This window comes from Carcharodon carcharias, chromosome 2 (genome assembly GCF_017639515.1).
Source record: "Carcharodon carcharias isolate sCarCar2 chromosome 2, sCarCar2.pri, whole genome shotgun sequence".
NCBI classification, from domain to species: domain Eukaryota; kingdom Metazoa; phylum Chordata; class Chondrichthyes; order Lamniformes; family Lamnidae; genus Carcharodon; species Carcharodon carcharias.
In genome coordinates this window covers 2,801,276-2,811,861 of record NC_054468.1, presented here as the reverse complement: position 1 = coordinate 2,811,861, position 10,586 = coordinate 2,801,276, and positions in this window count along the sequence as shown.

Below are 10,586 nucleotides of genomic sequence, written 5' to 3'. Positions count from 1 at the left end.
ACTGGGCTCAGTTCCCTGCGAACGGGGATCAGTTGCCTTCGTACCCCGTTCAGAGTCCTGCGTACGGGGTTCAGTTCCCTGCCTACCGGGCTCAGTTCCCTGCATACGGGGTTCAGTTGCCTGCGTACCGGATTCAGTTCCCTGCGTACGGGGTTCAGTTGCCTGCGTACTTGGTTCAGTTCCCTGTGTACGGGGTTCATGTCCCTGCTTACCGGGCTCAGTTCCCTGCGTAACGGGTTCAAGTTCCTGCATACCAGGTTCAGTTCACTGCGTCCCGTGTTCTTTTCCCTGCGTACAGGTTTCAGTTCCCTGCATACGGGGTTCAAGTCCCTGCATACCAGGTTCAGTTCCCTGCGTACATGGTTCAGTTCCCTGCTTACAGTGTTCAGTTCCCTGCCTACCGGATTCAGTTCCCTGCGTACAGAGTTCTGCTCCCAGCATACGGGGTTCGGTTCCCTGCATATAGGTTTCAGTTCCCTCTGTAGCGGGTTCAGTTCTCTCTGTACCGGCTTCAGTTCCCTGTGTTCTGGTCACAGTTCCCTGCGTACTGGGTTCAGCTCCCTCTGTGCCGGGTTCAGTTCACTGCGTACCGGGTTCAGTTCCCTGTGTACTGCGTTCAGTTCCCTCTGTTCCGGGTTCAGTTCCCTGAATACTGGGTTCAAGTCCCTGCGTACGTGTTCAGTTCCCTGCATACCGGGCTCACTTCCCTGCGTACCGGTATCAAGTCCCTGCATAGCAGGTTCAGTTCACTGCGTACCGGGTTCAATTCCCTGCGTACATGCTTCAGTTCCCGGCGTACGGGGTTCAAATCCCTGCATACCGGGCTCAGTTCGCTGCGTACAGTTTTCAGTTCCCTGCTACAGGGTTCAGTTCCCTGGGTTATGTGTTCAGTTCCCTGCGTATCGGGTTCAGTTCCCTGCGTACAGGGTTTATTTCCTTCTGTACCGGGTTCAGTTCCCTGCGTACTGGGCTCAGTTCACTGCGTACCGGGTTCAGTTGCCTTCATACTGGGTTCAGTTCCCTGCGTACCAGGCTCAGCTCCCTGCGTACTGGGTTCAGTTGCCTTCGTACCGGGTTCACTTCCCTGCGTACCGGGTTCAGTTGTCTTTGTACTAGCTTCAGTTCCCTGCGTACAGGATTCATTTCCCTATGTACCGGCTACTGTTTCTTGCGTACAGGGTTCAGTTCCCTGCATACGGGGTTCAGTTCCCTGCGTATGTGGTGCAGTTCCCTGCATATAGGGTTAAGTTCCCTGCGTACAGGTTTCAGTTCCCTGCATACCGGGTTCAGTTCCCTGTGTACTGGGTTCAGTTCCCTGCGTACCAGGTTAAGTTCCCTGCCTACATGGTTCAGTTCCCTCTGTACCGGGTTCAGTTCCTTGCATACCGGGTTCAGTTCCCTGCGTACTGGGTTCAGTTCCCTGCGTTCTGGGTTCAGTTCCCAGCGTTCGGGGTTCAGTTCCCAGCGTACCAGTTTCAGTTCCCTGCCTACCGGGCTCAGTTCCCTGCGAACGGTGTTCAGTTGCCTTCGTACCCCGTTCAGAGCCCTGCGTACGGGGTTCAGATCCCTGCCTACCGGGCTCAGTTACCTGCATACGGGGTTCAGTTGCCTGCGTACCCGATTCAGTTCCCTGCGTACGGGGTTCAGTTGCCTGCGTACTGGGTTCAGTTCCCTGCGTACGGGGTTCATGTCCCTGCTTACCGGGCTCAGTTCCCTGCGTAATGGATTCAAGTTCCTGCATACCAGGTTCAGTTCACTGCGTCCCGTGTTCAGTTCCCTGCGTACAGGTTTCAGTTCCCTGCATACGGGGTTCAAGTCCCTGCATACCAGGTTCAGTTCCCTGCGTACATGGTTCAGTTCCCTGCTTACAGGGTTCAGTTCCCTGCCTACCGGATTCAGTTCGCTGCGTACAGAGTTCTGCTCCCTGCATACGGGGTTCAGTTCCCTGCATATAGGTTTCAGTTCCCTCTGTACCGGGTTCAGTTCCCTGCGTAATGGCTTCAGTTCCCTGTGTTCCGGTCACAGTTCGCTGCGTACTCGGTTCAGTTCCCTCTGTACCGGGTTCAGTTCCCTGCGTACCGGATTCAGTTCCCTTTGTACTGCGTTCAGTTCCCTGCGTACTGGATTGAGTTCCCTGCGTACCGGGTTCATTTCCCTGTGTACTGGATTCAGTTCCCTCTGTACCGAGTTCAGTTCCCTGTGTACTGGGTTCAGTTCCCTGCATACCGGGTTCAGTTCCCTGCATACAGAGTTCAGTTCCCTCTGTACCGGGCTCAGTTCCCTGCATACCGGGTTCAGTTCTCTCCGTACCGGGTTCAGTTCCCTCTGTACCGGGCTCAGTTCACTGCATACTGGGTTCAAGTCCCTGCGTACGTGTTCAGTTCCCTGCATACCGGGCTCAGTTCCCTGCGTACCGGTATCAAGTCCCTGCATAGCAGGTTCAGTTCACTGCGTACCGGGTTCAATTCCCTGCGTACATGGTTCAGTTCCCGGCGTACGGGGTTCAAGTCCCTGCATACCGGGCTCAGTTCCCTGCATACAGGGTTTATTTCCTTCTGTACAGGGTTCAGTTCCCTGCGTACCGGGCTCAGTTCACTGCGTACCGGGTTCAGTTCCCTGCGTACTGGGTTCAGTTCCCTGCGTACCGGGCTCAGTTACCTGCGTACTGGGTTCAGTTGCCTTCGTACCGGGTTCACTTCCCTGCGTACCGGGTTCAGTTGTCTTTGTACTAGCTTCAGTTCCCTGAGTACAGGTTTCTTTTCCCTATGTACCGGGTTCTGTTTCTTGCGTACAGGGTTCAGTTCCCTGCATACGGGTTTCAGTTCCCTGCATATGGGGTTCAGTTCCCTGCAAACAGGTTTCAGTTCCCTCTGTACCGGGTTCAGTTCCCTGCGTGCAGGGTTCAGTTCCCTGTGTACGTGTTTCAGTTCCCTGCGTACTGGGTTCAATTCCCTGCATACCGGGCTCAGTTCTTTGCGTACAGGGTTCAGTTCCCTGCGTACGGGGTTTAAGTCCCTGCATACCGGGCTCAGTTCCCTGCGTAGAGGGTGCAGTTCACTGCTTCCAGGGTTCAGTTCCCTGCCTTCCGGATTCAGTTCCCTGCGTAAAGGGTTCAGTTCCCTGTGTTCTGGGTTCAGTTCCCTGGGTACTAGGTTCAGTTCCCTCTGTGCCGGGTTCAGTTCCCTGCATACCGGGTTCAGTTCTCTTTGTACTGCGTTCAGTTCCCTGCGTACCGGGTTCAGTTCCATGCGTACAAGGTTCAGTTACCTCTGTATCGGGTTCAGTTCCCTGCGTACCGGGTTCAGTTCCCAGTGTTCTGGGTTCAGTTCCCTGCGTACCAGGCTCAGTTCACTGCGTACTGGGTTCAGTTCCCAGCGTTCGGGGTTCAGTTCCGAGCGTACCGGGTTCAGTTCCCTGCGTACTGGGTTCAAGTCCCAGCGTACCAGGTTCAGTTACCTGCCTACTGGGCTCAGTTCCCTGCGAACGGGGATCAGTTGCCTTCGTACCCCGTTCAGAGCCCTGCGTACGGGGTTCAGTTCCCTGCCTACCGGGATCAGTTCCCTGCATACGGGGTTCAGTTGCCTGCGTACCGGATTCAGTTCCCTGCGTACGGGGTTCAGTTGCCTGCGTAATTGGTTCAGTTCCCTGCGTACGGGGTTCATGTCCCTATTACCAGGCTCAGTTCCCTGCGTAACGGGTTCAAGTTCCTGCGTACCAGGTTCAGTTCACTGCGTCCCGTGTTCAGTTCCCTGCGTACAGGTTTCAGTTCCCTGCATACGGGGTTCAAGTCCCTGCATACCAGGTTCAGATCCCTGCTTACAGAGTTCAGTTCCCTGCCTACCGGATTCAGTTCCCTGCGTACAGAGTTCTGCTCCCTGCATACGGGGTTCGGTTCCCTGCATATAGGTTTCAGTTCCCTCTGTACCGGGTTCAGTTCCCTGCGTAATGGCTTCAGTTCCCTGCGTTCTGGTCACAGTTCCCTGCATACTGGGTTCAGTTCCCTCTGTGCCGGGTTCAGTTCACTGCGTACCGGGTTCAGTTCCCTGAATGCTGGGTTCAAGTCCCTGCGTACGTGTTCAGTTCCCTGCATACCGGGCTCAGTTCCCTGCGTACCGGTATCAAGTCCCTGCATACCAGGTTCAGTTCACTGCGTACCGGGTTCAATTCCCTGCGTACATGCTTCAGTTCCCGGCGTACGGGGTTCAAATCCCTGCATACCGGGCTCAGTTCCCTGCGTACAGTTTTCAGTTCCCTGCTACAGGGTTCAGTTCCCTGGGTTCTGTGTTCAGTTCCCTGCGTACCGGGTTCAGTTCCCTGCGTACAGGGTATATTTCCTTCTGTACCGGGTTCAGTTCCCTGCGTACTGGGCTCAGTTCACTGCGTACCGGGTTCAGTTCCCTTCGTACTGGGTTCAGTTCCCTGCGTACCGGGCTCAGCTCCCTGCGTACTGGGTTCAGTTTCCTTCGTACCGGGTTCACTTCCCTGCGTACCGGGTTCAGTTGTCTTTGTACTAGCTTCAGTTCCCTGCGTACAGGGTTCATTTCCCTATGTACCGGGTTCTGTTTCTTGCGTACAGGGTTCAGTTCCCTGCATACGGGGTTCAGTTCCCTGCATAGGGGGTCAGTTCCCTGCAAACAGGTTTCAGTTCCCTCTGTACCGGGTTCAGTTCCCTGCGTGCAGGGTTCAGTTCCCTGTGTACGGGTTTCAGTTCCCTGCGTATGTGGTTCAGTTCCCTGCATATAGGGTTAAGTTCCCTGTGTACAGGATTCAGTTCCCTGCATACCGGGTTCAGTTCCCTGTGTACTGGGTTCAGTTCCCTGCGTACCAGGTTAAGTTCCCTGCCTACATGGTTCAGTTCCCTCTGTACCGGGTTCAGTTCCTTGCTTATCGGGTTCAGTTCCCTGCGTACTGGGTTCAGTTCCCTGCGTACTGGGTTCAGTTCCCTGCATACCGGGTTCATTCCCTGCGTCCTGGGTTCAGTTCCCTCTGTACCGGGTTCAGTTCCCTGCGTACGGGGTTCAGTTCCCTGCATAGGGGGTTCAGTTCCCTGCAAACAGGTTTCAGTTCCCTCTGCACCGGGTTCAGTTCCCTGCGTGCAGGGTTCAGTTCCCTGTGTACGGGTTTCAGTTCCCTGCGTATCGGGTTCAGTTCCCTGCATATAGGGTTAAGTTCCCTGCGTACAGGTTTCAGTTCCCTGCTTACACGGTTCAGTTCCCTGTGTTCTGGGTTCAGTTCCCCGCGTACCGGGCTCAGTTCACTGCGTTCTGGGTTCAGTTCCCAGCGTTCGGGGTTCAGTTCCCAGCGTACCAGGTTCAGTTCCCTGCCTACCGGGCTCAGTTCCCTGCGAACGGGGTTCAGTTGCCTGCGTACCCCGTTCAGAGCCCTGCGTACGGGGTTCAGTTCCCTGCCTACCGGGCTCAGTTACCTGCATACGGGGTTCAGTTGCCTGCGTACCCGATTCAGTTCCCTGCGTACGGGGTTCAGTTGCCTGCGTACTGGTTCAGTTCCCTGCGTACGGGGTTCATGTCCCTGCTTACCGGGCTCAGTTCCCTGCGTAATGGATTCAAGTTCCTGCGTACCAGGTTCAGTTCACTGCGTCCCGTGTTCAGTTCCCTGCGTACAGGTTTCAGTTCCCTGCATACGGGGTTCAAGTCCCTGCATACCAGGTTCAGTTCCCTGCGTACATGGTTCAGTTCCCTGCTTACAGGGTTCAGTTCCCTGCCTACCGGATTCAGTTCGCTGCGTACAGATTTCTGCTCCCTGCATACGGGGTTCGGTTCCCTGCATATAGGTTTCAGTTCCCTCTGTACCGGGTTCAGTTCCCTGCGTAATGGCTTCAGTTCCCTGCGTTCTGGTCACAGTTCGCTGCGTACTCGGTTCAGTTCCCTCTGTACCGGGTTCAGTTCCCTGCGTACCGGATTCAGTTCCCTTTGTACTGCGTTCAGTTCCCTGCGTACTGGATTGAGTTCCCTGCGTACCGGGTTCATTTCCCTGTGTACTGGATTCAGTTCCCTCTGTACCGAGTTCAGTTCCCTGTGTACTGGGTTCAGTTCCCTGCATACCGGGTTCAGTTCCCTGCATACAGAGTTCAGTTCCCTCTGTACCGGGTTCAGTTCCCTGCATACCGGGTTCAGTTCTCTCCGTACCGGGTTCAGTTCCCTCTGTACCGGGCTCAGTTCACTGCATACTGGGTTCAAGTCCCTGCGTACGTGTTCAGTTCCCTGCATACCGGGCTCAGTTCCCTGCGTACCGGTATCAAGTCCCTGCATAGCAGGTTCAGTTCACTGCGTACCGGGTTCAATTCCCTGCGTACATGGTTCAGTTCCCGGCGTACGGGGTTCAAGTCCCTGCATACCAGGTTCAGATCCCTGCTTACAGGGTTCAGTTCCCTGCCTACCGGATTCAGTTCCCTGCGTACAGAGTTCTGCTCCCTGCATACGGGGTTCGGTTCCCTGCATATAGGTTTCAGTTCCCTCTGTACCGGGTTCAGTTCCCTGCGTAATGGCTTCAGTTCCCTGCGTTCTGGTCACAGTTCCCTGCATACTGGGTTCAGTTCCCTCTGTGCCGGGTTCAGTTCACTGCGTACCGGGTTCAGTTCCCTGTGTACTGCGTTCAGTTCCCTCTGTACCGGGTTCAGTTCCCTGAATGCTGGGTTCAAGTCCCTGCGTACGTGTTCAGTTCCCTGCATACCGGGCTCAGTTCCCTGCGTACCGGTATCAAGTCCCTGCATACCAGGTTCAGTTCACTGCGTACCGGGTTCAATTCCCTGCGTACATGCTTCAGTTCCCGGCGTACGGGGTTCAAATCCCTGCATACCGGGCTCAGTTCCCTGCGTACAGTTTTCAATTCCCTGCTACAGGGTTCAGTTCCCTGGGTTCTGTGTGCAGTTCCCTGCGTACCGGGTTCAGTTCCCTGCGTACAGGGTATATTTCCTTCTGTACCGGGTTCAGTTCCCTGCGTACTGGGCTCAGTTCACTGCGTACCGGGTTCAGTTCCCTTCGTACTGGGTTCAGTTCCCTGCGTACCGGGCTCAGCTCCCTGCGTACTGGGTTCAGTTTCCTTCGTAACGGGTTCACTTCCCTGCGTACCGGGTTCAGTTGTCTTTGTACTAGCTTCAGTTCCCTGCGTACAGGGTTCATTTCCCTATGTACCGGGTTCTGTTTCTTGCGTACAGGGTTCAGTTCCCTGCATACGGGGTTCAGTTCCCTGCATAGGGGGTCAGTTCCCTGCAAACAGGTTTCAGTTCCCTCTGTACCGGGTTCAGTTCCCTGCGTGCAGGGTTCAGTTCCCTGTGTACGGGTTTCAGTTCCCTGCGTATGTGGTTCAGTTCCCTGCATATAGGGTTAAGTTCCCTGTGTACAGGATTCAGTTCCCTGCATACCGGGTTCAGTTCCCTGTGTACTGGGTTCAGTTCCCTGCGTACCAGGTTAAGTTCCCTGCCTACATGGTTCAGTTCCCTCTGTACCGGGTTCAGTTCCCTGCGTACTGGGTTCAGTTCCCTGCGTACTGGGTTCAGTTCCCTGCATACCGGGTTCAGTTCCCTGCGTCCTGGGATCAGTTCCCTCTGTACCGGGTTCAGTTCCCTGCGTACGGGGTTCAGTTCCCTGCATAGGGGGTTCAGTTCCCTGCAAACAGGTTTCAGTTCCCTCTGTACCGGGTTCAGTTCCCTGCGTGCAGGGTTCAGTTCCCTGCATATAGGGTTAAGTTCCCTGCGTACAGGTTTCAGTTCCCTGCTTACACGGTTCAGTTCCCTGTGTTCTGGGTTCAGTTCCCCGCGTACCGGGCTCAGTTCACTGCGTTCTGGGTTCAGTTCCCAGCGTTCGGGGTTCAGTTCCCAGCGTACCAGGTTCAGTTCCCTGCCTACCGGGCTCAGTTCCCTGCGAACGGGGTTCAGTTGCCTGCGTACCCGATTCAGTTCCCTGCGTACGGGGTTCAGTTGCCTGCGTACTGGGTTCAGTTCCCTGCGTACGGGGTTCATGTCCCTGCTTACCGGGCTCAGTTCCCTGCGTAATGGATTCAAGTTCCTGCGTACCAGGTTCAGTTCACTGCGTCCCGTGTTCAGTTCCCTGCGTACAGGTTTCAGTTCCCTGCATACGGGGTTCAAGTCCCTGCATACCAGGTTCAGTTCCCTGCGTACATGGTTCAGTTCCCTGCTTACAGGGTTCAGTTCCCTGCCTACCGGATTCAGTTCGCTGCGTACAGAGTTCTGCTCACTGCATACGGGGTTCGGTTCCCTGCATATAGTTTTCAGTTCCCTCTGTACCGGGTTCAGTTCCCTGCGTAATGGCTTCAGTTCCCTGTGTTCCGGTCACAGTTCGCTGCGTACTCGGTTCAGTTCCCTCTGTACCGGGTTCAGTTCCCTGCGTACCGGATTCAGTTCCCTTTGTACTGCGTTCAGTTCCCTGCGTACTGGATTGAGTTCCCTGCGTACCGGGTTCATTTCCCTGTGTACTGGATTCAGTTCCCTCTGTACCGAGTTCAGTTCCCTGTGTACTGGGTTCAGTTCCCTGCATACCGGGTTCAGTTCCCTGCATACAGAGTTCAGTTCCCTCTGTACCGGGTTCAGTTCCCTGCATACCGGGTTCAGTTCTCTCCGTACCGGGTTCAGTTCCCTCTGTACCGGGCTCAGTTCACTGCATACTGGGTTCAAGTCCCTGCGTACGTGTTCAGTTCCCTGCATACCGGGCTCAGTTCCCTGCGTACCGGTATCAAGTCCCTGCATAGCAGGTTCAGTTCACTGCGTACCGGGTTCAATTCCCTGCGTACATGGTTCAGTTCCCGGCGTACGGGGTTCAAGTCCCTGCATACCGAGCTCAGTTCCCTGCGTACAGTTTTCAATTCCCTACATACTGGGTTCAGTTCCCTGCGTACAGGGTTTATTTCCTTCTGTACAGGGTTCAGTTCCCTGCGTACCGGGCTCAGTTCACTGCGTACCGGGTTCAGTTCCCTGCATACTGGGTTCAGTTCCCTGCGTACCGGGCTCAGTTCCCTGCGTACTGGGTTCAGTTGCCTTCGTACCGGGTTCACTTCCCTGCGTACCGGGTTCAGTTGTCTTTGTACTAGCTTCAGTTCCCTGTGTACAGGTTTCTTTTCCCTATGTACCAGGTTCTGTTTCTTGCGTACAGGGTTCAGTTCCCTGCATACGGGTTTCAGTTCCCTGCATAGGGGGTTCAGTTCCCTGCAAACAGGTTTCAGTTCCCTCTGTACCGGGTTCAGTTCCCTGCGTGCAGGGTTCAGTTCCCTGTGTACGTGTTTCAGTTCCCTGCATATGTGGTTCAGTTCCCTGCATATAGGGTTAAGTTCCCTGCGTACAGGTTTCAGTTCCCTGCTTACTGGGTTCAGTTCCCTGTGTTCTGGGTTCAGTTCCCTGCGTACCAGGCTCAGTTCACTGCGTACTGGGTTCAGTTCCCAGCGTTCGGGGTTCTGTTCCCAGCGTACCGGGTTCAGTTCCCTGCATACTGGGTTCAAGTCCCAGCGTACCAGGTTCAGTTCCCTGCCTACTGGGCTCAGTTCCCTGCGAACGGGGATCAGTTGCCTTCGTACCCCGTTCAGAGCCCTGCGTACGGGGTTCAGTTCCCTGCCTACCGGGCTCAGTTCCCTGCATACGGGGTTCAGTTGCCTGCGTACCGGATTCAGTTCCCTGCGTACGGGGTTCAGTTGCCTGCGTAATTGGTTCAGTTCCCTGCGTACGGGGTTCATGTCCCTATTACCAGGCTCAGTTCCCTGCGTAACGGGTTCAAGTTCCTGCGTACCAGGTTCAGTTCACTGCGTCCCGTGTTCAGTTCCCTGCGTACAGGTTTCAGTTCCCTGCATACGGGGTTCAGGTCCCTGCATACCAGGTTCAGATCCCTGCTTACAGGGTTCAGTTCCCTGCCTACCGGATTCAGTTCCCTGCGTACAGAGTTCTGCTCCCTGCATACGGGGTTCGGTTCCCTGCATATAGGTTTCAGTTCCCTCTGTACCGGGTTCAGTTCCCTGCGTAATGGCTTCAGTTCCCTGCGTTCTGGTCACAGTTCCCTGCATACTGGGTTCAGTTCCCTCTGTGCCGGGTTCAGCTCACTGCGTACCGGGTTCAGTTCCCTGTGTACTGCGTTCAGTTCCCTCTGTACCGGGTTCAGTTCCCTGAATGCTGGGTTCAAGTCCCTGCGTACGTGTTCAGTTCCCTGCATACCGGGCTCAGTTCCCTGCGTACCGGTATCAAGTCCCTGCATACCAGGTTCAGTTCACTGCGTACCGGGTTCAATTCCCTGCGTACATGCTTCAGTTCCCGGCGTACGGGGTTCAAATCCCTGCATACCGGGCTCAGTTCCCTGCGTACAGTTTTCAGTTCCCTGCTACAGGGTTCAGTTCCCTGGGTTCTGTGTTCAGTTCCCTGCGTACCGGGTTCAGTTCCCTGCGTACAGGGTATATTTCCTTTTGTACCGGGTTCAGTTCCCTGCGTACTGGGCTCAGTTCACTGCGTACCGGGTTCAGTTCCCTTCGTACTGGGTTCAGTTCCCTGCGTACCGGGCTCAGCTCCCTGCGTACTGGGTTCAGTTTCCTTCGTGCTGGGTTCACTTCCCTGCGTACCGGGTTCAGTTGTCTTT